At 51.8% G+C, this 27,189-nt stretch overlaps 1 long non-coding RNA gene and 1 other non-coding gene across 3 annotated transcripts; both read right to left on the bottom strand.

Annotated features, from left to right (window-relative positions):
- Window positions 1-764: 764 nt before the first annotated feature.
- LOC114670256 (U2 spliceosomal RNA) lies at window positions 765-953 on the bottom strand. The gene has a single exon (XR_003719733.2). It is a non-coding gene; the product is annotated as a U2 spliceosomal RNA (small nuclear RNA).
- A 21,557-nt stretch (window positions 954-22,510) lies between these two features.
- Window positions 22,511-24,693, bottom strand: LOC114670141 (uncharacterized). Of its 2 annotated transcripts, none has more exons than XR_003719627.2 (3): window positions 24,645-24,693; window positions 24,076-24,132; window positions 22,511-23,496 (listed from the first exon to the last, which is right to left on the bottom strand). It is a non-coding gene; the product is annotated as an uncharacterized LOC114670141 (long non-coding RNA). The 2 variants fall into 2 exon arrangements; XR_013398303.1 differs by lacking the exon at window positions 24,645-24,693 and adding an exon at window positions 24,461-24,500 and having other exon boundaries at window positions 22,511-23,488.
- Window positions 24,694-27,189: the final 2,496 nt, after the last annotated feature.

Below are 27,189 nucleotides of genomic sequence, written 5' to 3'. Positions count from 1 at the left end.
CCTGGAGGCTAGTATCACTATATGATCTTGGACATTTCTCTCGTGGAAGGTTGGGACTTGTTTACTTCCCTTGTACAGATGTTTTTGACTCAGAAGAAAAAAAGGTGGCTTCCAGTACCCTTCAGTCCCAGAGAAGCTGGTGGCTGGACCCCAGCCATTATCTCTGAGGGAAGTTAATGATTCAGAAGCCAACTGATGGACAAATAGAGGCCTGTCTCCTTTTCTTCAAGAGATCACAGAGTCAAGACTTGAGTGCTAGGCAGATTATAAAAGTGACACAAGTAGTGAAATGCAGTAGAGTGGCAGGGTCTGTGGCTGCACCTGAGAAGCATGTTTTCCTAAAGGTATTCAATTTCATGTTTGTTTTAAACACTGTGCTATCAAACCAAATGCCCAAGTGCTCTTTGGGCAACCCCCTAGTTTCTTGTTCTTCACACAGGTATCCTCAGCCACATGGTCACCAAGTACTGTCACAGAGTAGAGAGATAACACACGTGCAGATACACTGACCCATAAGGATGTGCAGAGCCATCTGCAAGTATACCAATACCACGCCCCAAAGGAGTAGAGAGTCTGTAAAGAAAGCACAAGGACACTCACAAGGGAGTGGCCCATCTCCAGGCAGCCTGCCTTCCTGTCCACCTCCTGCCAGCCTCCCACCTCTTGCCTCCTCTTCCTTGTTTGCTCACTGGCACCAAGTCTGCTGCTCACACCGTCTCATCCCCTCACCCCTCTCTCTGGGAGTGGAACTCTCTCTTGCCCTCTGGTGATGCACCGTTCCTGGAGGTCCTGCAATACCAGATTGATGCATAGGAGTGGATGGAGAAAGCTCTTTTCTATCCCCCTGCTCCAAAAACCCATTTAATTTATTGTCCTCAGATAGAGGATATATCAGATGTTAAGCTGGTAAAAACATACTACATTTGATCTTAGCCATAAGACCGAGAGGTGATAGGAGTGGAACTGTATAGAACCCAAAGGGTGTGAGTGGAAATGGTGGGGATGGGGTGCTCTGAACAGCTGACCCCTGTAGTAGCACCATCACACATGCATCTGGGGACCCCCGGACATACCCTCCTGCTTTTTTGATCCTCACAACAAGCCTGTACTGGAGCTTCTAGGGAAAATTGATTCCCCTTTCCCCTCTTTAAGGCACACCTTTCACTCTGGAGCCCTGGAGTAGAACTTAGCTCCTCTACTCAGTCATCAGCTAAAAATTCAGGAATTCCACAAAAGCTCCTAAATCTCAGGGTCCTAGAAAAAGTCACTGAAAGTTCATCTCTGCCATTCTCCTGCCTCCAGGCAAGGGTGATCCTCTTCATGGAGACAAGTGGCACAGAGAATCTACACACTCCCTTGGCCCTACTTAGCCTTGATATCAGGAAGTTGAACTCTAGTGCCAGCGATTTAATCCATGTTTGTTAGTAACTCCACCAGGATGTGTGAAGCTCCTCTCCCAGGGAATACCTAGGCAACCTCAAGACCTCCTGGGTTCCTCCCTGGGGGACCATGCCATAAAGCAGAAGCCCCAGGTACTCAGGCCATTGACCCCAGAAGGATCCCAAGAGGGGATGTAGAGTCTGGGATTTTCCATGCTCTTTCTGGTATATTTCCTCTTTGGCCATCAGGGCTAGAACCTAAGCAACCTCTTCCTAGGCTTAGTCATTTCAGCAAAACAGAAGTAGATCAATCAAATGCAATAAATAAAAGAAAATAAATTAAAATCCAAGACTCTTGCAAAGATCCTGATAACTGATTTCTGAATGATTCACTGGCGTTTTCTGTGCTCCTGTCCCTTTCCTTTCCATGATTATAAATAATGTCGATCATCACCAGTGTCTTTTTGAAGCTGGGATGTCACCACATTAGAGAATGAGTACCCAATCACATGGGGGTGGGCCAGGAGGCAGTAGACAGCCCAACAAATAAGATTTTGTCATCTTAGAGGTGAGGAGAAAGTCCAAGGACCTCTGTCTTGTCTTGGAGACATGAGTCTTTGAGGATGAAACTGAGCTGTCTCCAAGGGCGGGAGGTTTGTCTGGCAGCTAATTTCTTCAGATTCCTCTGAGGTTCCTATTTTATGTCCCATTTGGGCTTTGTCAGTGCAGCTATGTTTGGGGACTGTGTATGTGTCCCTGATTCCTAGAGTGACCCAGCAAAAGGAATTGAGGTTTGAGGAAGAATATTCTGCTGTGGTAGAGGAAAGATGAGGCACCTGCCCCAGAACCACCCCCAACTCCCCTCGCTGGCCAGAGAAGAGAGAAAAGAAAATAGCCCCTGCCCCTGGGACACAGAAAGGCTAATCTGCTCAAAAGCTGGAGGCTGGATAAAATGACCCCTGCCTGGTATGGATGTCAAAGCAATGTCTCTGAGGACATGTCATTCCACTCCCCCCGAGGGCCCTGGAGGTGGTTGGTAATCCACCCGTGCTCCCCCCACTCAAGCACCCCCCACAACCCACTCCCCTGCAACACACGCACACATGCGTGCACATACACACACACACGCATACACATAAATCTTAATTGTGTCCAGGGCTTTTTATGGCGTTAATTAATCATATTTAGGGCTGTTTCCAGCTGTTGCTGAGGGAAGGAAGGTCCCACACGCCTGTGACTTAGGGTAAATCCAATCAGACGGAGGAATTCTTTGATTCTGAAGAAGCCGAGCATGGGAAAGACACTGCTAATCCCAGAGCCTCTCCGACCCCTGCTTGTCACCTCTCCATCGCTGCCTTTGGAACCTGATCCGAGCTGAGGAAGGGGACAGGAGTGGGATGCAGAAGTGGGCATAGGGCTTTGCTGAGCTGAGCTGACTGCCTGGGGCCCTGCTTCAGATGAAAGGAGGGTTGATGGGAAGGAGGGATTAGGGCTTTGGTGCTGACCAGGAGCTTCTGCCCCTGTACTTAGGCCATTTAGTGAGCTCGGGAGAGCCCCTGATTCCTGAATAGCTACTGGGCCCAAGAGCTATTACAGGAGGCTAGGCCTGGAATAGCAGAGCAGTAGGTGGGCAGAACTGACCTAATTACAGCTCTGCACAGTCCGTGTGGTCTAACAGGGGGCCTTGCCCAAGCCTTTCTTCTTGCCTGTGCCTTCTCCCGAAACCCCAGCAGCGACACTCTCGGCTCCCTCAGGCTCTCATGTGTGTCTCTCTGCATCTGGGCCTGCTTTATCTCTCTCTTCCTAGGGCTCTACAGCTGGATTTCTGGCTCTTCTGCTGATCTCTGAAATCCTGGGGCACCACCTCACACCCTCATGGAGAGAGATGAACCTTTAGACAGGGACGTCTTCAGGGGAGGGGTAGCCTGGCAGGTGCTAATGACCCCTTCTTTGGTTTAGCCAGTGGCCCATTGGGTACTCATGTGGAGCAAATACGGGATGGAGGGGAGAGAGCTGCTGCTGAGGATGGGGGCAGGAAGGGACTGTCTTGCCCCTTAGAGACCTATGTGTGTGTGGGCGGGGAAGGGAGGGGTCCCAGGGTGGAAAGTGAGAGGGTAGAGGGCTATAAGGCCAAACAGGGACAAAGTAGTTGCCGCCCTATCCTCCCCTCTACAAGGACCCCACCCCAGCATATCCCCTTGTCAAGGCTTTCTGGGTCCTTGCCTACCTGGGCCTAAATAATTGAGGAGCCCATTATAGCCTTGCTGTTTCCTCACTGTCAAGTGTAAACGCTGTACTGGTCGGGTGGGGAAATGGGGCTAATTTGAATTGATAATAGGAAACACGGGGAAAAGTCATCTATAGTGAGTGAGGAGCAAGCGATCCCTGAGCAGATGCTAAATCTTGTATAATGAAAGAATCTGCCGATGTCAATTATGTACGAGCATCTTTGCAGTGGTTGGAGGCGGTGGGTGGGTGAGGGAACGGAGGGCCGGGTGCATCCCATAAACCCAAACACCCATCAAAGGCTCATACATATGGAGCGGTGGAGATTACAGCATAAATTTGAATGTTATGAATGTGGATGAGGGACAGGCAGGAAGCCCACCTCATAAGGGGGCTGTTTTCAGTGCACATGTACAGGGGAGCTTTTGTCCTCTCGGTTCCTCAGCAGTATTTCCTCCATGTCAGCTGTGCCCCCTCTGCACCCAGTTGTGTCCCAGGATAAGAAAGAAAGTCAGGATATGGGGGTGCTGGGACAGGGTAAGATCAGCTGTTCTTCTGGGGCCTGGATGTGAGTCCCTTGGGAGCTCTGGGCCCAAACTGTCCTTGATCCATTCAGAGTGCTGCCAGGATGTTTAGCTGGGCATGGTGGTGCACACCTTTAGTCCTAGCTACTTGGGGGAGCTGAGGCAGAAGGATCACTTGAGCCTAGGATGTTGAGGCTGCAGTGAGCCAAGATCGTGCCACTGCACCCCATCCTGGGCGACAGAACGCATCCAGGATGTGATCTAGAGATCAATGTGACCAGAGATCCAGAGGGATATCCTGAAATATCTCTGATGTGACCACAACTTTCCCTCCCCGCAATGGAAGAGATGGGAAAGAGCAATGTAGATGGTGATGCCAACCACAGATTGGGCAGGGAGATCCTGGAAGACAGCTTGGAGGAAGAGGTCAAAAACTGTGCTATAAAGGGGGGTGACAACTCAGAAGGACAATATCAGCAGCACATCTTTCCATTCCTAAGTACAAGTCCTCATCACACATGGGATTGGGTGTTTGTGAGTATACACATGCATGCACACCCTGTAGCAGGGCCCAGACCCCTCCATCAGTTCCCAACCTGCAGTCGCTCCCTGAGCAGGCTTCGTGATTTGTGGTGCAGGCCACCCAGGGACTTTAATCTTCACCGTGACAAATGCAATAAAAGGAACAATTTGGAGATCACAGCTAAGGAAGACACATTTACAAACCCTTCCCCAAAGGTTGGATGTGGCTGTCACCATGTGATTTGTGCTGGAAATGAAGCAGGGAGGGGGAGAGGGGGAGACAGATAGCTGGAGAAGGAGGGCTGGGGAAGAGGAAGCATCCCCAGCTCTCTCCTCCTTACCCTCTCTGCTGGATCACAGTGGAAGGGGCTAAGCTAGCAGAAGGAGGACTGGACCCACTGGCAGCCAGCGCCACCCTCCCCCATCACGACTACGGAGCACAACTCAATTACGAAGAACACAGCCCAGAACCACAAAGCTGCAGAGATTCATCTCAGCGGTTCTGGGGCTCGATCTAGAAGAGGGATGGCAGGTGGGGGTGGAGGGGATAGGGTTTGGAGAAGAGCAAGAGAAAGGGAGAGGCAGAGTGGAAAAGACATTGTAATAGAAAGACAGTGACATCTCAAGTTGCAAAGGGAGCACCCTAAGACGCTCTATTCTCAGACAGGAAAGGGGAGGGGAGATTTTCCAATCAGGGCTCCTCCATCAGGCCTATCTGGAGGGGTCCAAACATAGAGCAACAATGTGGGTGGAGGGAACACTTAATCTGGGGAGGAATCCATCAGGCAGGCAGATAAGCCTGGAGTTCCATAGGATAAGGTCAAATTGAAGTCTTAGAACCAAGTTGGTAGATGACTTGACATGGTGGGTGGTACAGTCAGGATCCTTCCTATCCCCTCTGAGTCTTCTTTATCTATACAATGAGTGCTAGGCCAGGTGATCTGTAAGGTATCTGCCTGCCTTGCATCTTGGACTCTCTGAGACCCAGATGTCTTGGAGTCAATGATAGGAGACTGGACAAGAGAGACGAGTAGTAATCCACCACTCCCTGACCCTGACTTTCTTGTGGCTATAGTGGTTACTAACACATGGGCTCCTTTCTGCTGGGATCTCAGCTGTGCTCCCCAGGATTCAGGTCTACAGCTCTCTCAGCCACTCCCATCCCAGTAAGAGTTCAGAAGGAACCCATTGGCCCTCTTTGGTCTCTAAAAGCTGGTCACTCTTAGCTTCGTTTTTGATAAGATCGTCCTCAAACCAAGGCCATTCTGTCCCTAGCTCCCTCTACCCGATGCACAGGAGATGTTCTCTCTGCTCCAGGATTTAACTTTGAAGCCTCTAGGTTGCTTCCAGTTTCCTAACTTTGAGCTTTGAACAAATGATATATTTGTTCCCTTGACCTGTGCCCTCCCACCCCATTCCCCATCTTCCATCTACCTGTGCCCCCCAACTCCTCACCACCCCACTTCCAACCAGGCTGAGGGACCACAGATGTGCCATGTTGGCAGGGAGGGGTAAGTTACTAGGTTATGAGGCATTGGTTTTTCATCACACTCAAGGCCACACCTCAGATCTCCTCCACCTAGCTGCTGCCCCACTGCTAGCCTGGTCCCCAGCACAGGACCATCTTCTCGTGCATCTCCAGGGCCAGACCTGGTCCTCATATCCAGGAAGTAGGCCTGGTGAGTGCCTAAATGGGGGTAGGGAAAAGAAGACATTAGGAGTATGGCCCCTTATTGGAAACTCCCTAGGGATGATGGGGGTCAGATGCTAACAATGTCTAGTTGTCACGGTCATGGCTCAGCATGGCCACAGGGCAGAAAGACTGGGCCTCTCCAGGGTAGTGAATCTGGGCTGGATCATGGACTCCAAGGACATGTAGGAGGTAGGGAGTTGGGGAGGTTGAGGAATGTAAGGAGGTGGGGAGTGGACAAAAATATGTTTTCTAAGCTCTAGACACAAAGGAGAGAAGCCCCTACATAGGAATGAAGAGAGGGGCTTGGGACGGACTAAATCAAGGCTGACTTTCTCAAGGCATCTCTCCTTGGGGCAGGGGCTAAAAGTGTAGAAACATTCAAACAAGGTGAGTCCCTAGATATGGGCTCCATGGTAGACAGTGACACAAAGGGAACTGAACTGCTAATGCTGGATGGGGCAATTCCCATGGTCCTCTGCTGCCTCCCTCTGGAGAGGGCATGAAGGTGAGCTCTGCCCTGCTGCCAGCCCCTCTGCAAGTCCTCCTGGCTTCTCTTCACTGCACCTCACCTCCATCTATGTCCTGATTTCTCCCCAGGTCCTCATACACTGTATGAGTCAGAGTTCTCCAGAGAAACAGACCAATAGGAGAAAGAGAGAAAGAAAAAAAAAAAGGAAAGAGAGAGAGAGAAAGAAAGGAAGAAAGAAAAAGAAAGAAAGAAAGAAAATAAAAGAAAAGAAAGAGAAAGAGGAGGAGAGGAGAGAAAGAGAGAGAAATAGAGATAAGAAAGAGGAGAAAGAGAAAGAGAGAAAAGAAAAGAGAGAAGGAGAGAAAGAGGGAGAGAAAGAGAGATAGAAACAGAAAGAAAGAGAAAGAGGAAAAAAAGAAAGACGGAAAGAAAGAGAAGGAAGGAAGGAAGAAGGTAGATAAAGGGATTTATTATGAATGATTGATTCACACAATTATGGAGGCTAAAAATCTCATGATGTGCTGCAAGCTAGAGGCCCAGGAAAGCAAGTGGTATAGTTCCAGTCCAAGCCCAGAGGTCTGAGAACTGTTGGGAGGAGTGGTGCTGATGTATAAGTTTTGGTCCAAGTCCCAAGCCCCCAAAACCAACAATGTCAAATCATAAGACAAGAGGAAATGGATGGTCTAGATCAAGCAGAGAGCAAATTCACCCTCCCTTTTTCTTCTATTCAGGCCATCAACAGATTGAATGATGCCCACCCACAGTGGTGAGTGTGAGTCTTCCTTACTCAACCTACTGATTCCAGAAACTCCCTCCACAGATACATCCAGAAATAATGTTTTCCCAGCTATCTGGGCATCCCTTATAGCCCAGTCAAGTTGGCATATAGTTAAGTATTCCAAGCTGGGCGAGGTGGCTCATGCCTATAATCCCAGCACTTTGGGAGGCCGAGGCGGGTGGATCACCTGAGGTCAGGAGTTTGAGACCAGCCTGGCCAACACGGTGAAACCCCATCTCTACTAAAAATACAAAAAGTAGCCGGGTGTGGTGGCATATGCCTGTAATCCCAGCTATTCAGGAGGCTGAGGCAGGAGAATTACTTGAACCCAGGAGGCAGAGGTTGCAGTGAGCTGAGATTGTGCCACTGGACTCCAGCCTGGGCGACAGAGCAAGACTCTGTCTCGAAACAAATAATAATAAAAAAATAAAATAAAGTATCCCAGACACCATCTTCACAACTGACAATGCCTCCTGTACCCCCTCTCCCACCACAGAGAAAGCACTAGATAAAAAATACACTACGCCGGGCGCGGTGGCTCACGCCTGTAATCCCAGCACTTTGGGAGGCCGAGGCGGGCGGATCACGAGGTCAGGAGATGGAGATCACAGTGAAACCCCGTCTCTACTAAAAATACAAAAAATTAGCCGGGCGTGGTGGTGGGCACCTGTAGTCCCAGCTACTCGGGAGGCTGAGCCAGGAGAATGGCGTGAACCCAGGAGGTGGAGCTTGCAGTGAGCCGAGATCGCGCCACTGCACTCCAGCCTGGGCGACAGAACTAGACTCCGTCTCAAAAAAAAAAATACACTATGAGTCCGGTGTAGTGGCTTATGTCTGTAAGCCCAGTACTTTGGAAGGCTGAGGTGGGCAGACTGCTTGAGGCCACAAGTTCAAGACCAGCCAGATCAACATAGTGAGATCCTGTTTCTACAACAAAAAGAAGAAGAAGAAAAGAAAAAATTAGCCAGATGTGGCGGTGCATACCTGTAGTTCTAGCTAGTCAAGAGGCTCAGGCAGAAGGATTGCTTGAGCGCAGGAGGCAGAGGCTGCAGTGAGCTATGATCATGCTGCTGCACTCTAGCCTGGGGGACAGAGCAAGAACCTGTCTCTTAAAAAAAAAAAAAAAAAAAAGACTAGTTGGTGAGCAAAAGGGGCTCTCTGACATCTTCTCTATTCTCTCTCTCTTCTTAGAGAAGGATGGGACTTTGACTTGGTTTACTCATTTGCATCCCTGCCCCCAAGGATAGGCTTGGCTGGGAAGGTAGGAGAGAGGAGAAGACCAAGAATTGGCTCATGCCCTGTGGCCTCCTCCTTTCCCTATATGACTTTACCTAGGGCCAAGACCAAGCCCAAAGCCAGGTGGGAGTCTCTGTTGACTGAGTGCCCTCCCCTGCCAAAGGACTGATCCCAACTGAGCAATCTCTGACCCTCAGCTCTGTCTGCCTCTCACCAGGCTTAGTCTAGTGGTGAGGGGCTTGAGACCCCAGATGATGGAGAGGGGGGCTGTAAAAGAGGGTCAGAAATGGCCAGTGGGTCACATGGACTCTAAGAGAGACATTTCCCATCCCTAAGTCCTTAGACTTAGTCTAGCAGACTGGAGGTTGATGGGAAAATAACAAAAAAGTCAAGGAGAAAGCCATTCCGGGTTCCCCCTCCTTCATGTTCATAACTGTTTGGCACATTCTTACACATGCATCTATAAACATGCATGCATGTGCACGCGCATGCGCACACACACACACATAGAGCTGAGCTACATATGACAAATCATGGAGTGGGGACCAGTGTGGTGGGCTTGTGGGGAAGAGCAGAGCAGGAGGCTGTGATAGTCAGCTGAGGGCGCAGGGGCAAAGCAAGGGGCACTTTGTGGGGAGCAGTAAGGTGACTACACATGGGGGGCTGGAGGTCAAGAGAAAATAGAGAGGGAGATGAATTCAAGCAGAGGGTCATCCAGAGGCTGAGGAGGGGGTGCCTCTAAAGGCAAGGATCTGGCCTATGAGCTGCGCTAGCAGAATTCTATGGTGACTGGGCACCCAGGCATTGGGTAAACCAGTGCACCCTGTTCTGAATAAGAAGTGAGCCACTCAGGCCTCCAAAGACACCCCCAGAAGGAACCAGAGGCCAGGAGTGCTCCAGGTCTCATTCTTCTTTCTGCTCCTGTTAAGTGGACAGGGTAGGTGGGAGTTGGGCTGCTGATCCCCATTTATCCTCTCCCTCGAAAGCCTGGACTCACCCACTCTCTCCAAATTCAATTATCCTTGGTGAGATCCACTCTCCCACACTGAGCTTCCCTACCCCTCCCAAAAGGGGCCAGGGAGACTAAAACAGGTTCTCTCTGTCTTGCTCTATTTTTTTTTTTTTTCTTGTTTTCCCTCTCCATGTTCCAGGACCCAGGACACGCTCTGCCTTGCTCTAAATCCTAAACTGGACAAGCTTAGGGTAGGAAGAGTCAGCGGCGACTGTGGCTTCCTACCCATTTTCTTATTTGTCTGAACCTTGCCTCACAACCTGTTGTCAGTAGGTAAGATGTCAGGTCAGTGGGGGTGGGAGACTGAATATTTTGACCTTGGGAGGACTGCCCTTGTCTTTATCCATTCCCTGCCAGCCCTCAGTGCCCTTTGAAGGTTTATAGTCATATAAATCGCAGAGTCCCATGCCAGGCTTGGAATTTGCAACTATAAATAGGCAGGAGGTAAACAAGGTGGCAGATGCAGGGGCTTGGGACAAGATGGAAAATCTGCCCCTCTTTGCCTGGGCAGGGGCCAAGGCACATCCGTGGAAAGGGATATCTTCCCTCCCTTGTCACCTCTCCTCTCCTGCCTGCTGCCTGCTGGCTGCCTGTGCTCTGGGCTTCTAGTCTTTTCCCTCCAGGGATTTATCCTCCAAGTCAGCTTTCTGCTCTAACTCTCCCTGGCCACCTGCCCTGTTTCATCTTGCCCTGAGTCAAGACAGGGCAGAGGGATTGCCTCCATTAGGCTCTGTGCCCCTTGGCCTCCCTCCAACTGCTTCACATTTTATCCCGTGCTCCTCTAGTAAGTCTTGAGGGGGTGCCGCCTCTGCCAACCACCAGTCTCCACCACTAGGGGCATCCTGATCCCTTCTCCATCCTAACAGCCAAGGTGATGCTAACATTTCTCAAGCAGGAAATGGTATTAGGGAACTCTGGGGAAACAAAGCAAAGACCCTCACCTCCCACTCATTCACTTCTAAAGCGCAGAACGTGAGAGTGCACAGATTTTCTGTTGCTTGGGTTGATGGACACCTGCCTGGCCACTTGGAGTTTCTACGCATGATATCTGGGCTGTGTGAGCTACATTCTGAGCAAAGAGTCTGAGTTTGAGACAATTTAGGTAGCATGCTTTCTAGATTGACCCCTGCCTTCTCTCTGCCCCAGGGCCAGACTGATTTTGTCCTGGCCCTGGCAGGTTCCCAGCCACCAACAGTCTTCTGAGGAATGTCAGGCCCCACTGGCCCTGCAATTACCTCTCTTCATCCCTCTTGGAAGAATCTGGATCTTCAGCCCTGAAATTCCTTCTTTCATCCTAAACCTGGACTCTCCAATCATACTCACCCATCATTTTAGAATCACAGAAACTAGAATGGAAATAAATCTATTTTTTCTCATTTTACAGTGGAGGAATCTGAAGCCCAGAGTGGTGAAGTGACTTTCACCTCAGTCACACAGCTAAGACTGGCTTTGTGGCTAAAGTTGGAAACACTCCCCTGCCAAGTTTGGCTTCTCCCCCTAGACCTTAACTTCCCAACTCCTGCTGGCTTCCTTTGCTCCTCAGAAGCAGAGTAGCCACCTTTCAAAGGTTCATTCTCCTTTGCACCCTACCTCTACCTGGCCTCTACATAGGGAGAGGGAAAGGACAGACTCCGAATCTCAAGAAATGATTGAATTATATATGGCTCCGTTTTCCAGTACCTTCTACCTCCCATTTCCCTGAGTCTTCTCTGATGGCTTATCGGGCAGATGATCCTGGAGAAATGACTCCCCAGAAGCCCACCTTCATAAAGCCTTGAGGGGCGTCCTTCCCACCATGGGAAGCCACTTCCCTGGCTGCTCCTTTATTTTTCTAACGAATGTCAATTTCCTAAATTGGATGGCAAGGTGAGACAAGTGCGGTTCTTTGAATGGTGTCCCTTATTCCCTGGGTATGCAATGCTCAAGGGAGCACATGTGCATGCACTCATGTTCTCACCACCATCCTGTTAAAGGGGTCTGTCTTAATCCATTTCTGCAGCCATAACAAAATACCTGACACTGGATAATTTATAAACAATAGAAATTCAGGCCAGGCGTGGTGACGCACGCTTGTAATCCAAGTACTGTGGGAGGATTGCTTGAGCCCAGGAATTTGAGGCCAGCCTGAGCAACATGGTAAAGCCCATCTCTACAAAAAGTACAAAAAAATTAGCCAGCTGTGGTAGCAGGTGCCTGTAGTCCCAGCTACTCGGGAAGTTGAGGTGGAAGGTTTGCTTGAGGCCAGGAGGTGGAGGTTGCCGTGAGCTGAGACTACGCCGCTGCACTCCAGCCTGGGTTACAAAGTGAGATTCTGTAATAATAATAATAATAATAATAATAATAATTTGTTTTTCACAGTTCTGGAGGCGGAAAGTCCAAGGTCAAGGGGCCAGATTTGGTGTCTGGTAAAGGATATCTCTCTGCTTCGTAGTTGGCATCTCTTGCTGCATTCTCACACGACAGAAGAGGGAAAAGTGGCAAACAACTCCCTCAAGCCCTTTTATGAGGGCACTAATATTATCTGTGAGGGCATGACCGAAGCACCTCCTAAAGGCCCCACCTCTTAATACTATTGCTTTGGGGATTCAGATTCAATATGAATTTTGGAGGGAAACAAACACCACAGCAGGGTCCTAAGCTAGGAGCAAGACCAGAATCTCTGGGTCCATGTTTCAAATGAGTCGCCAGGAAAGGAAGACAAATACAGGAATTGATTTGGGAGACAGATAGTGAGGACATGAGTTCCTGTGGTTCACTGAGGGCAAAGGGAAGGAGGTGGCACAGGTAACTAAGGTAAGTGGGAGTGTTCTGGCTCCCTGATGGCTGGAAAGGGACTCCCTTTCCACTGAGCTGTTAGGATGAATGAAATCTGTAGGTGAGAGGGAAGATGCTGATGGCAGTTAGACAGGGAGAGTTCTGAGAGGGAGTCCAGTTACCCCAGAATACTCCCATCCTACAGCTGGACTGGAGTTCCCAGTGTGCCATCTGGGAGTGCCTGGGATGTGTGTGGGGCAGCTGGAGGGATGGCCATCATCTATCCAGCACCTGTCCTGCCCCCAAAGGCTGATGATGTAACAGTATAACAATGTGGCAGAGGACAAGGGGGTTTTTGTAATGTTGCTCTGGGGGAGGAACAGTCCAGCTTTCAGTGATATGGCTGGGATAAGGCAGCTGTTGTCTCTTCTCTGAGCTCAGAAGAAGCCCCTAGCCCTTCAGTGAGCAGTCTGAGCCTGGGTCCACTCACCTTCATTCCAGTCCTTTAATCATGGGATGGCTCATGACTCTCCTTCCAAGGAACAGAAGTGATTTGCGCTGCACCCGTCAGCCACATAGACTCTAATCAGAGATCAAACAGGGCACAGAAAAGACCCTGCCCAGGAATGAAATGTAGACCTTCCTGTGGGGTAGGGGACATTCAGGCCCTGGAAGATTCTTTTTTTTTTTTTTTTAGACGGAGTTTTGCTCTTGTTGCCTAAGCTGGATTGCAGTGGTACGATCTCAGCTCACTGCAACCTCCGCCTCCCAGGTTCAAGCGATTCTCCTGCCTCAGCCTCTTGAGTAGCTGGGATTACAGGTGTGTGCCACCATGCCCAGCTAATTTTTGTATTTTTAGTAGAAACGGGATTTCACCATGTAAGCTAGGCTGGTCTCGAACTCGTGACATCAGGTGACCCACTCTCCTTGGCCTCCCAAAGTGCTGGGATTATAGGCGTGAGCCACCATGTCCAGCCAAAAGAATCTTTATCCTAGGTCCCCAGGCATTGCCTCCTCCCACTCCACACCCACATCCCATCTCCCTGGTCTTCTGATGCCCCTCATTTGCCCAAGTGCCTTCAATTTAGGCCTCCCACAAAGGCCCTCTTCCCACCTTCTACCTGGTCTCTCTGGAGGGCCTCACCTTGGTCTTCAATGATCCTTCATCCTGGCCCTCCAGAGAATCTCACCAGGATGTGATCTTGCCTATAGATTCATTGTCCACCATTGTCCAAGTTCTCTAGATGCTTTGCTAACCAGGCTCAGAGAGCGGACTGGAGAGTTAGGTCCTTTATCTCCCCAGTCCGACCACTTTCCCTTCTGCCTCTTCATTCAAGCTCCCCAGCTGGTCACTCCCTAGAAAAGCAATCTCAGCATCTGCTTTCTCACTCTCCCTTTCCTTATCCATAACCAGAAACCCTAGATGGGAGGCTGAGACAAGAAAATTGCTTTGGACCAGGAGTTCAAGTCCAGCCTGGGCAACATAGGGAGACCCTCATCTCTGGGAAAAAAAAAAAAAAGGAAACCCCCAGTATCATTCTCCAAACTATTAGATTGTTCTTGAAGGCAGCAGCCATAACTTACTCACTCCTGTGCCTCAAACTCAACACTTCAAAAGTTAAAGGTTCAATAAATATTTATTGAAAGAATCAGTCCTCAGCCGGGAACTGTGGCTCACACCTGCAATCACAGCACTTTGGGAGGCTGAGGCAGGTAGATCACCTGAGGTTGGGAGTTCGGGACCAGGCTGACCAACATGGAGAAACCCTGTCTCTACTAAAAATACAAAATTAGCTGAGTGTGGTGGCACGTGCCTGGAATCCCAGTTACTCGGGAGGCTGAGGCAGGAGAATCGCTTGAACCCGGGAGACGGAGGTTGCAGTGAGCAGAGACCATGCCATTGCACTCCAGCCTAAGCAACAAGAATGAAACTCTGTCTCAAAAAAAAAAAAAAAAAAAAAAAAATCAGTCTTCAGACTTCTCCAGTGTATTTCCTTCTTTTCTCAGTATACTGTCCTGAGTTCTCAGCAACCACACACTTTTTTATTCCCAAGACAGCTTTTGAGGAGCTGTTCAGAAGCATTAACCTCTTTCAGTCCCAGATGATGAGGGGGAATGCGCTGATGTCCAGGTCTGGGACCCGGAGCTGAGCACATGGCCCGCCTGCCTCCCCTGAGCCTGGAGGCCCCAGGCGGGATTGTCTGTCCTCACTCATCCTTGCCGCCAAGGCCTCCTCGCCTGTATTTATATACACTAAAGCCTCTACTCGAATAAAACATCCATGTAAAATCCAATTTCCTCAGAATCTCTTTTGGAGCCTGGGCCTGAGATGGAGTAGGTAACCCCGGCGGTAACTGCCTGAACCACTCCTGCTGGCTGCAAAGGTGAGGCCCATTTTTCAATTATCTATCTGCTGTGACAGCAGCGGTCCAGCCATCGAGCCAAGGCAGGGGGAGGGGAGAGGCAGAGCTGGGGAGGAGGGAGAAAGAGGGCAAGGGCACGGTGGGGGAGAGGGGGAGGGAGAAACCTAGGGAGAGGAGGCATAGGGAGAGACCCTTGCGCCTGGCACCCAGTAGGTGCTCAAGAATTATTTGGAAAATGAGTGATCAAAGAGTGAATAGGGAGGGTGGGGGTGAGATGAGGAGAGGGGGAGAGCTGGAAAGACACAGAGTGGGTGGAGACATAGAGAGGGCGGGAGGGGGAGGGGGGAGGGGAGGCGAGCGTGGATGGAGCCAACAAGAGGCTCCTGTGTCAATCCGTGGAAACGGGAGGCAGAGTGATGCGGTCACAGCTCCTGCCATCAATATCCTCTAATATAAATGTCAGTGATGCTATTTTCCGCGCAGTCATTTCGCACACTGCTGATTACATTAACGTATAATGGAGGGGCGCCGGCTCCACTGCTTTCTCCCCTAACCCTCCCCCCGGTGATGTGTCAATAGCCGCCTCCATGAACAAGTCAATTTTCTGCAGGCTTGGCAGCGGAATAAATCTGCCCAGCTATGGGGAGAGCTGGAGATATTTATATACCCTGAGCCTGCCTTCCGTGTGCGCGCGTGCGTGTGCGCGGCGGGCGCGGGCGCGAGCCGGAGCGGGGGTTGGGGGTGGTTCTGGGGCGCGCCGCCGAGCTGAATGATTTCCAGCCCCGACTCAATAAGAGGAGAATTTAGAGCGGTCCCTGAGCTGGGCTCCCAGAAACAGCCTTACACGTTTATTTTCCTTAGCTGAACAGGAAAGGCGAGAATTATATGTGGATTTATAGGACAGGCGCAGCTCAACCCAAATGCTCCCGCTCCAGGGGGCGGGGACGGGGGAGGGAGGTGGCAGGCCCGCCACCGGCCGCTGGGACCCTAGCTCGTGCCCGCGTTGGTGGGGGCGCACCCCCCTTGCCGGTCGCTTTAATTACATTTGTTCTTGTCCTTTGTGAGGGCGAGACTTCGGTGCGGCCCGCGTGGGGGGTGGGAGGAGGCGCAGGCCAGACTGCCTGGAGGGGGGCGCGGGGAATGGGAACGTGGGGAGCCCGGAAGGGGGGTGCTGTCAGCTTTTGCTCAGAAACGGATCAATAGTAAGAGATCTAACGGGCTAACTGCCAAGCAGGCGCACCAAGGCGCTGCCCCGTGGGGGCGGGAGGGGGTGGGCGAAGGACGAGAGAAAGGAACGGGGGTGGGAAAAGGAGTGAGGACGGGGAGGGGGGAAGGGCAGGAAGAGTGGAAGAAGTGGGGGGAGGAGAAAGAGAGAAAATAAAGAAGGGGAGAGAAGGAGAGCGGGAGCGGGAGGGCAGGAACAGGACAGGACAGTCCTCGTAGGGGCGTCTCTTCACAAGGGGGAGCCTTTCCTGGAGCTGCCAGACCCCGCAGCCGCCAGCCGCCCGGGCCTCAACTCTGTCATTGAGCCGCCAGAGGGCGGCGCGACCCTGTGCTCTCCCCGCGGATCTCAGGGTCTCCTCGCTCGGGCGCGAGTGACCGGTCGCCGCCGAAGATTGGTCCCTGCCCGGCGCCCTCTGCCCTCTCCCGGAGGGGTCCCGCGTGGCAGGGTGGGCGTAGGGCGACTCCCCTAGCTCCTGCCCCAAAGAAAGGAAACTTCTGGCTTTCCTGGTGTTGGTCCTGGCGCCCTGGGACCCCAGAGCCCCGGGGAGGCGCCCAAAGGCTGGGTTACCCGGCCCAGGGCTGACCACTGTCCCCGGAAGACCCCCAAGGCCGCTGCCGACGCGGCGTGGAGGCGCTGGGAGATCTGGGCCTTCGCTGCCTGGCTGGGGAGCGTGGGCGAGTCTCCGGGACGTCCTGCGCGAAGAGTCCTGTGCTGGCTGCGCGGGCGCTAAGGAGGCCAGCCAGGGTCGCCAGGGATCAAAGCTATAGGACCCGGTTTTAACTCATCCGGTTCCTGGCCATTGACTGTCCTTTTCTCAGCTCTGGGGCCTCATCCCTTCCCAAACTAAGTTAGAAAATAAAATACAGCCCAACACCCTCAACGGGCAAGTTCTGCCACCCTGGAGAGGGGAGCCTGGTGGTGACAGCTCAGTGTTCTCGACCTGGGAGGACAGCAGAATTACTTGAGGGAGATTTTTAACATAAGCGTGTTTACCCGCAGGCACGCATTGTAAGGAGCTTGTATGTACAGGCAGTGCTTTCTGGAAGCATGCCCGGTGTCAGAGCTCCCCAGATAACGCTGATACAGAGTCCCACATGAACATTACCTGAAGAAACTGCCTTGGGTGGGGGGGGGGGGCACTAGGAATGGGAACATGGGGAGACCAGGAGTGGGGCACTGTCAGCTTTGGCTCCGAGTGGATCAATAATAGTACAAGATCTAATGGGCTACCTGCCAAGCGGGTACACTGAAAAATGTCACATATTTTTTCATGTTGGACTTGGTAACTCAGCCTGGGCTATTTGCCCTCATGAATGTGTCTGTGTGTCACTGCGTGTATATGTTGCTGGGTACCTGCGCCGCTGGGTAAGCATTGCTTTGTGCGTCTTTTTGTGTGTGCGGATGTCACTGGGTACCCATCATCCGGTGTATCATTGATGTTATCATCAGCATTTACTGAGAGCACCTATTGTGTGTGTGTCATTGTACATGCCTGTCCTGATGAGAGTGAGTGCGGATCCTGGGGTGTGTTTGTGTTGTATTGAGCACATCTCTGTGGGCTCCATTGTGGGGCACAGCCATTGTCTCCATGTCATTGACAGTGTGTGCTGGCAAGAACTCGTGACACAAATGGAACGAAGCTGATCTGCCCTAGAAGCGAAGGCGGCAATGACCTTCTTTTTCCAATTATATCCTGGTCAGAGGTGAGCGACCTCTCTCCACTGAGGCCACTTCTTGTCATGCAAACCGAGCAGAAGGATGGAGATTAGAGGAATGTGACCGAGTCACGTGTGAAAACAATCAGCTATCAATGGGCCAAGATCAATGCCCCAGATTATAGACGAGCCCAGGGCAAGCAGTCACTTTGGAGTTTTTCCCAAGAAGGCAAAAACACACAGCACACAGTCATACACGTCACACATCCCGAGAGACCCACAGCCTGGGGACAGGTAGGAAGTGGGTTGGGGAGAGCTGGGCAAATCAATGGCCACCCATTTTGAAGTGGTGGCAACTGTTATTATTAGTAGGTGGTTATGTTGTTTTTGCTAAAGATGCAACCTTTATTCCGCTGGTAGCGGTAAGTATAAAAGCTTGTGTTTAGTGTTTTCTATTTTAAGTCCAGAGAGTTAGGACTCTTAAGTGGGTCACAGGAGGCAGTGTGGGGATTTGGAGGAAACTCATGTCAGGAATGGGAGCAATAGAGGGCTTGTATTGAGAGAGTGGCAAAGGAAAGTCTTTGGTCAGCTGTGGGCAGGGGGCAGGTGTGAAGCAGAGTGGCTCCTGGAGCCAGGGCACTTGTCCTTAGGACAACTTGAAACCAGGTTGTTGGGTGAGGGGGCTGAACTTCTGAAAGGCAGGGCCAGCCCTAACCACAAATATGCTCCATGATAGCAGGAGAGCACCGGGCTTGGGGAGTAGCAGTCTCTGAAGGGCATGACCATGAGGGTCCTCATGAAGTGTGACTTGTCTTTGGAGACAGGTGGTGCAGGCACTTGAGGGGCTATAAGGATGAGCTGAGGGGGCCAGGACTGGGTCAGAACCTATAGGGTCAAGGGAGACCAATGAGAAGATGGAAGAGTTCTGGAAGGGCTGGAGGATCTCATCGGACCTGGCTCTGGATTCAGCTGAGCCTCCTTGTGGCCAGCAGTCAGTGTGGCTGAGTCTAGCATCCATGCTAGCCATGGCTGAGGCAAGGGGAAGGATCATGTCCTCTGTGCCCACTGGGGTGTGTCAGGCAGTCCTTGGAGGCCTTTAGTTGTCTTGGAATCCCTTTGGTGCACATTTATGGTTGTCCCACTTTGCCTCACCCTGTGGGAATGCCATGATGGGCAAGAAAGCCCTTAGAGAGCCTACAGTCTAATGTGGAACAAGGAACTTAAATAAAGACACTTTTTTTTTTTTGCTTTGGAGAAAGTAGTGTTGCATAAGCATATACTGCCTGGATCAAAATCCCCGCTGTGCCATTCGCCAGCTAAAGTTTATGAATTCTCAGGCCCTCCTTTCCTCCATCTGTAAGATAGGGGTACCCAACCTCTTAGGATTGTTGTGCAAATCTTAGGAAAAGTCCTTAGAACAGGGCCTGGCCATGGTAACGTAAGTGTTGGCTCTCCTAGTCTTTCCTTCAGTTTTGTAGTACAGAGCCTTTGGAAAAGTCTCCCTCTTGGTGTTAGCAGAATTAAGGTGAATAAGGACTTCGTCACACCTTAGACAAGATAAGGGGGTGGTTAGAAGACCCTGAGAGGTTGGAGTGTGGTGTGGAGTAGAGGCAGGGAAGGGGCCAGCTTGGGGGTTTGGGAATCCTGGTGTGGGACTGATGGAGCAGTGAGATAGGTTCTTTCTAGGTAGGGCTGAGGGGGCATAGGACAGGAAGGCCCTCTGCAGAGCTCAGCACACTTAGGACAGTTCAGTGCTTCTAGCTTTGCCCCGTCTCCCTGGAGGGATAGCCCCTGCTAGAGCTGCTAGCCCATAGATGTCCAGTGGGGTTGCACGGGGAGGTGCCCACCACTACAGGATAATCTCCCTGGAGGGACACCGCCTGCTGGAGGTGCTAGCCCATAGATGTCCAGGGGGGGCTGCATGGGTAGGTGCCCACCACTAAAGGATAATCAGCACCTCCACTATCCTGAGATGGGCCTCTCTAAGCTTCCCTCTCCCGCCACTTGACCTCAGGATAGTAGCCCCCTCTGCTGGCCTCCGCAGAGCTAGACTGGGCTTGCCTTCACCCGTGTCCTTTCTTTCCAGCCAGCTCTGATATGAGATGAGAGGCCACGGCAGGCCCATTCTGTAGCCTGGGAGATTGAGGGCCAAAGGATCCCAGAACTAAGCCTACATGTTTAACTAGACTCCAGTAACAACCGAGAGAGATCCACACAGATGGCTTAGCAAAATGGTTAAGTTGTAGGTTCTGCAAACAGAGTCCTGAGTTTGAAGCCCGATTCTGTCACTTCTTTTTTCTTTTCTTTGAGACGGAGTCTCGCTCTGTTGCCCAGGAGTGCAATGGTTGCTCACTGCAACCTCTGCTTCCCGGGTTCAAGTGATTCTCCTGCCTCAGCTTCCCAAGTAGCTGGGCCTATAGGCATACGTCACCATGCCTGGCTAATTTTTTTTGTATTTTTAGTAGAGACGGAGGTTTCACTATATTGGCCAGGCTGGTCTCGAACTCCTTACCTCAGGTGATCCACCTGCCTCAGCCTCCCAAAGTGCTGGGATTACAGGCATGAGCCACTGCGCCCGGCCTGATTCTGTCACTTCTTAGCTAGTATGAACTTGGGCATGTCGTGTAACTTGTGTGGCCCGTTTCCTCATCTGAAAATTGGGAACAACAATAACACCTACCTTGTGGGGTTGTTGTGAGGATCAGATAAGGTGGTGTCCTTTATAAAGTGTTTAGCACAGATTACCAAGTAAATGATCAACCAATGCTCCAACAATTTGCCAAAGTAAGAACTTCATGCTGTGGTAGGACTGGGAGCCTCTAGGGGTCTTAGCCCTTGACTATGGACTTCTGGGGACCTCACTGTCCCTGGTTTGTTTATTCAAATCCCATTGCACCAAATGGCTGAGCAGCTGCCAGAGCTGCTGTTTCTTTATGGGACTAGGTGGGAGGGATGAAATGGGGAAACCTTGGTTACTGTCCAGGGAACGAAGGGTTAAGGCAGGTGAAGGGTGCTGGCGTGGGAGTGGGTCACCCCTTCGCCTTCCAGTGATTATTCTCCTCTCCAGGTGTTTTTGTGGCTTTTTTCCCCTCCCTTGGTGTGGGAGTGGGGGCTGCTAGGTCCACTTCGGGCTTAGTTATTGTTTTAATTTTGGTGCCGGCTCCCTGGTGCCTGGAGTGGATAATGAAAGAGGAAAAGAGAGGTCAGGGTGGTGCCCAGGCAGCAGATTTCTGCCCGTCAGCCTGGGCCAGGGCGGGTGGGGAAGTGGCGGGGGGAGTGTTAAGTTAATATCAATAAAGCAACTGGAGTCTCAGAAGTGAGGAGCTGCAGAGGCAAGCACAATGTCTTTGTGCTAAGGGAGCCTGAAGGGGCACTTTGCCTGTCCACCATGAATTCTTAAAATGGGGCTGGGCAGGGGGCAGGAGTCCAGTGAGCACACAGGCTGGGTGGGCGCAGCTCAGTGGCAGAGGAGTGACAGTGAAATGAGGGAGGACCTGAGCAGAGAATGAGTCTCCACTCTGTCTCATGCTCAGGCTGCTCGCCAGCTTTTCCTTCTGCATTGCCCTGTGTCTGTTCAACCCCACACAGGGCGGACTTGAGGGGGCCATGCTGTGGGGTTACTGGAGATGGTGATAGATAGAAAAGAGAAGCAGGAAAGTAAAGGGGTTGAGATGACAAGTTTTGCTGTCAGACAGACTTGGGTTCCTGGCCAAGTTCTGCTTATTGACTGTGTGACATTGGGCAAGTTACTGAACCTTTCTGGGCCTCAGATTGCTGTTCTGTAAGATGACACTAATAGGGATGCCACCTTTGCAGGGTCATTAACATTGTACTAAGTGAATTCAGCACAGCGCCTGAGCGCCTGAGCGCTGTGCTCATGCAGTGAGCACTCAATACATGCTAGCTACCCTGTGAAACCTGTTTCCTCAGCTGTAAAATGGGGATATCCGTTGTAACTTCCCCATAGGGGTCTTATGGGGAGCAAATTAGATAAAGCCTGTAAAGTGCTTAGCACAATTCCTAGTACATAAATAAGCCCTCAATACATGTTAGCTGTCGTTATTATATTATTTTTATCTTTATTATTCCCTGCTGTCTTGGAACTGGTGATTTAGTTGAGGAGACTGAGGCCAGACCACTACCTTGGCTATCTGAGGTATTTGGCTCCTAACAAAAGGGCTTTCTGAAGCCCAACCCAACATGGAGAATAGTTCTGGTATTTCTTTCACAATCCTGTGGACAGACAGAAAGTCCCCAGGAGCTGAGATGACTGCTGGATATGCAAGAGAATGCGACCCACTTGCGCAACCACATTTGGCTCCAGGAGAAGTGTGCCAGCAGCATGGCTGTCCATGGGTGGGCCAAGAGCCTCACTCTGACCCCCACCCCAAAGCTGAAGACTGTGGGCTGGATGAGGGCGCTTACCTGTTTTCCTGTGGGGAGGCTCAGTGGGCACGTCGGAGAGAATGTGGATCTCAAAAAACCCCCACCCTATCCCATCCCTTCTCCTCCAATTCCTCTTCCTCTCTCCAGTCTGGGGGTGGGGGTGGAGACTGAGCAGATCGGAAAAGGAGGGTAGTTAATGCTTCCCACTTGACCTTTCTTTCCCCCACCCCCCACCCCCACCCCCAGCGGGCGGGCAGGCTGAGGAGATGAATGGGGTAGAGGGCACGATTTTCACATTAATGGCAGCATATGTTGTGTTTATTGACACTGCAGGGTCGGTGCTTGTGGTGGTTGTGGTAGGGGGGGTGCCTAGGAGGCCACAGGCAGGAGGGGGCAAGGGAAAGAGGAGGCAGAGGGGAAGGTTGCCGGCGGGTGGGGAGGGGGAGAGGGAAGGGAGCCTGGGGCCTGGGGGAAGGGAGGCAGGAACAATATTGTTGCAGGAGCACACCAGGTGCTCGCTGTCAGCCCGAACAAAAAGGAAGAGTCAGCAACTCTTGAGGGGGGGTGGTGAGGAGGCGGGAGCCACCGCCTGCTCCAGCCTCGCAGCTCCAGCCTCGCAGCTCCAGCCTTGCAGCCTCTCCCCGTTAACCCCTGCTCTGCCATGCAGCTCAAGAGGGGAGCGGCATCTGGGGCTCTCCCCAACCCCAGGAGCTCCCCCCAACCCCAGGAGCTCCCCCCACCCAGCCCAGGAGCTCCCCACAGTCCTGGTCTCCTCAGAACCATTACATGCCTTTAGTCACCTGGAAGACACGGCTGTCTCTGGAGTGGGCAGTGGCAGGACTTGCCTTTGCCTTCCCCAAAGCCTGAAGGAAAAGAAGCCCCTCTCTCTGTTCCACCCTTTCCATAACAGTTGGGCTTATGTGGTCCTTAGGAGTTGGCAAACCACAGTGGCAGGGCCAATGACCTTGGGCTTCTGAAGGCAGCTGTGGGTGGAGGGATGTGAAGAAGGGATGAAAAGGGTGTGGGGGTCCTCTGCTGGATGTGGCCTGTACAGACCCCCACAGTTTCTCTCTCTCTGCCCTGGCTACCGACTCCTTGCCTCCTGGATGTCTTCCCAGAGTCCTCTTGCCTGTTCCCAGAGTCCTTTTGCCTGAGACAGTGGGAGGAGGAGGAGATGGCCACACGGTCTGTACTGTAGACATAGCTCTCAGTTGACTAAGAAGACTGGGCTCGTTGAGTTAGCCTGGAAAGCGCTGGAGGCCCATCCTAGAATACTCAGGTGTGAGGAAGATAGATGGCAAATGAGTTGCCCACCCTGGAACCCCATTCTGGGGGTCTGGGAGGGCCTCCTGGGTTCCTGGCTGGGGAGCAGAGCAGAGCTGCAGGCGATGTCTACAGCTGTCACCGTACCCTTCCCTGCCTCCCTTCCTCTTCCTGCAAAGCCCTGCGTGGAAGCAAGGTACTTAGGACTGCTTGGACGAGCTTCTCCAATTGTCTTTGCTTGTAGCTCCTATAGGGCTGGGAGGTTATTATGTAGGGGAGGATGGGAGGGAGAGTCCTCCCAGGAGAGGGGATTGACTCTTTTCAATCCAAAGAGTCAAGAGGCTTCCACATCCAACCCTGAAGGTTGGTCTTTTCCAGTGTGTGATCTGACATTCTGGAGCCTTCAACTCTCGTTCTAGAGTCCATATCTTGGTCACGCTAGACGCTGGACGAGGGTGCTAGTTCCCCACCCTTGCACAGGGGGCGGGGCCCATAGAGGGGAAGGGTGTCCTTTCCATATACCCACCTCCCGCCCCATCTCTGTCTGGCCACTTAAGTATAGGCGCAAAGGCCCCGGTGGATCTCCTTACCCAGGGCTGGAGGCGAGGCAGGCACGCCGGCCTGGAACCCTCCTCAACACCTTCATCCTGCAGACAGTCAGGGCCAACTCGCGGTACTTCGACCCGCTTCGCGGTGCGAAGCCCGGGGGCAGACCCGGCCGCGCCGCGCCCCTCGCCGCTCGCCTCCCGGCTCCTCCCCAGGCTCCGGGCCCGGTCCGCACCCCCCTTCCGCGGCCCTCTTGCCGGGCTCCAGCTGTGCGCGGAGCGGTCCCCGGCTCGGCTCCAGCTCTTCAATGGCCCTGCTCCCCCATTACCCTGATGTCGGCCCCTCTCCCCCTCGGCTTTATCGGCTCTCAGCCGGCTCCGCCAGGGTAATGAGGGCCCTCCTAATTACCACTGCAGAAACTCCACTTACATTAACAGCTCCATCCGAGGAGCGGCAACATCTGCTGTGCGCAGGCAGGCGCCCCTCCCCCGCCCCTCGCTCCCTGCGCCCCTCTTTCCCGGTCCTCTCCCCCGACCCGCCTTTCCACCCTCTCTGGCCCTCCTCTCCCACCCTTCTCCCCTTCTAATCTCTTCCCTTTTCATGCCTTCCCTACCAACGTGGCAGCCAGATCCTTTTCCACTTCAGCATCCCAGGATGAGAGAGATCCACATGGGCACAGGGCCCCAGAGATACTGAAAGGAGGAGACACTCAGAGGGGCTGGGCCAGAACTCCAAGAGACCCATAAACTCAGGATCCCAGAAACACAGCCAGACAACCCAGGAACAAATAGAAAGTGGTAGCAGCAGAGACTGGGAAAGAGATGGGCTGTGGAATGGGGCAAACTGCCGGCGTGTGTGTGTGTGGGGCGGGGGGGTGGTGGGGGTGGGTGGGTTCTGACCTCTATCGGTGTGCAAAGGTATGCATAGCATGCATATGTGTGTGTGCACATGTATCATGGACTTTGCATGCTCATTTACTTAAGCATCATGCATATGTGTGCATGTCAGTGTATCTTGCATATGTATCTTGTGTATGTATATAAGTACATCTATTATGCATTTGCATCATGTGTGCAATAATACATACTTGTTGATATGTATCCATGTGTTTGCATTTTGCAAATGTGTATCTGTGTATATGCATATACTTGTCTTTCATATATGTAATTGTGTATGTGTATCATTCAAGTGTGACTTGTGTACCTGTATGACCCAGGTTCAAAGTTATGTGTGCACCACGTGTGAATGCATATGTGCCTCTGGGTTTGTTTGCATCTCTGTATGCATGCCTATGCATGTGTGTATCATCTGTGTAATTATTTGATGAGAGAGGGAGCATGTGTGTCTTCCTGCTCCATGGGGGATGACAGGCAGTTGGGAAGACGCTGAGCCCATTTTATCTGAGGTTAACAGGGGTCACATTTCACTCCTGGAAGTCCCCCACCCTCCTCCCCACCCCATACAATTAAGCCTCAGTGTGGTGGAAAGACAGCCAGCAGACATTAAGAAAGGTCAACAGTATTATCGGCTCCTAATCCAATTAGTTACTGTTTATTTGGGAATCTAGCTCCAAGTCAGCTTCTAGGGAGGAGGCCTGGGATAAAGGAGGGCATTTCATGGGATGAGCTGAAAGAAACTAAGACGGCCATGGCTGCGGGTGGCAGGAGCTGTCCCCAAAGCATTGCCAGATAATGCACCTCCCACTGCCTGTTTTGAAGCTGGGTAGGGGTGGGGGTGGGCCTGTGCTTCACAGGAGGGGCTGAGACCTGGGGTTTCATCTCCAGAGATTGGAGTATAAAGGAAGGGGAGTTCTGTCCCTCACCTTGAGAGACTTACTGCCTCTTTCCAGCGCTGGGATCTCTAGCAGGTGGACTGAGGTGGGCAGGCTGCTTTGGGGCTGTGGGCAGGTTCCCTTGGGATGGGAGAGGAGGAGATGTTGGGAAATGCACTATTAGCTTTTGAAGCCACTTCATTAATCCTGCCCTCTATTTTATTTCCCTTTTTCTCTTCCCACATCATTTTCTGAGCCCTAGCCCTCTACTCACTCCCACCTCCATACCAGGACATGCAAGGACCCTAGCTTAGTCCCGTAGGGTCCCCATTACTGAGTATAAAGAGTGGAAGAGACCTAGAACTTGGCCTTGTGGCCTTGGATAGGGAGTGGCCCAGGAACTGAGGTCCCTGGGCAGAGGGGAATTGGTGGGTTGGTCTTTGCCCTGCTCTGACCTCTCAGAGATGGACAGTACCCTGGGATACCAGCGATGGGGGAAAGTACTAACAGGAGGGAGAGAGTTGGCTGCTGGATTCTCAGACCAGATCCCAGGGGGATCTTCATGAGCTCAGCAGTTACGGTTCTGCAGGAACTGACCATCCCCACAAGCAGACCATCCCTACATGCAAATCAGAGTGACAGGATTAGCCATGCTCCTCGTGGAGCTCAACGGGACCACTTTCACTTGTTTCTTACAGTTAAGTGCATAGGCCTGAGCCCTTAGGAATCAGACTTCTTGCTCTTCCTGGTTCTAGTAGCTTCCTCTCAAGACAGAAACCCCTCGTAATTTGCTTTCTTCTCATTGCCTTTTCCAAGCACATATTCATGAAAACACATACAAACACACTTATGAACCTGCCTCTGAAACTCCAGGCCAGAGAAGACCAGGGAGTGAAGACAGTGGCAGTGGTCCTTATTTAAGGACTTACAATGGATCTAGGTGCTTTATGGACTTCCCTGAAGGGTGTTTCCCACTTTCATCCTCCAAAAGGTAACTACGGTGATGATCATACTATAACAATAATGATGATCATACATATTTTTACCCCAGCTGTTCTCACCCTTAGCTGAGCATTGAAGCTTTTTAAAAATGTACATACCCAGGCCCCACCCTAGATCATGCCAATCTGGATCTTCAGGGCTAGGTCCCTGGAATCCATATATTTTAGAAAGTTCCACAGATGGTGGTTATGGTTAAATAATTCTTTTTTTTTTTTTTTTTTGAGACGGAGTCTCGCTCTGTCGCCCGGGCTGGAGTGCAGTGGCCCGATCTCAGGATCTCAGCTCATTGCAAGCTCCGCCTCCCGGGTTCACGCCATTCTCCTGCCTCAGCCTCCCGAGTAGCTGGGACTACAGGCGCCCGCCACCTCGCCCGGCTAGTTTTTTG

Source organism: Macaca mulatta, chromosome 9 (assembly GCF_049350105.2).
Source record: "Macaca mulatta isolate MMU2019108-1 chromosome 9, T2T-MMU8v2.0, whole genome shotgun sequence".
Lineage (NCBI taxonomy): Eukaryota > Metazoa > Chordata > Mammalia > Primates > Cercopithecidae > Macaca > Macaca mulatta.
Note: the sequence above shows the minus strand (reverse complement) of the source record. Positions and strands in the feature narration are given on the sequence as shown.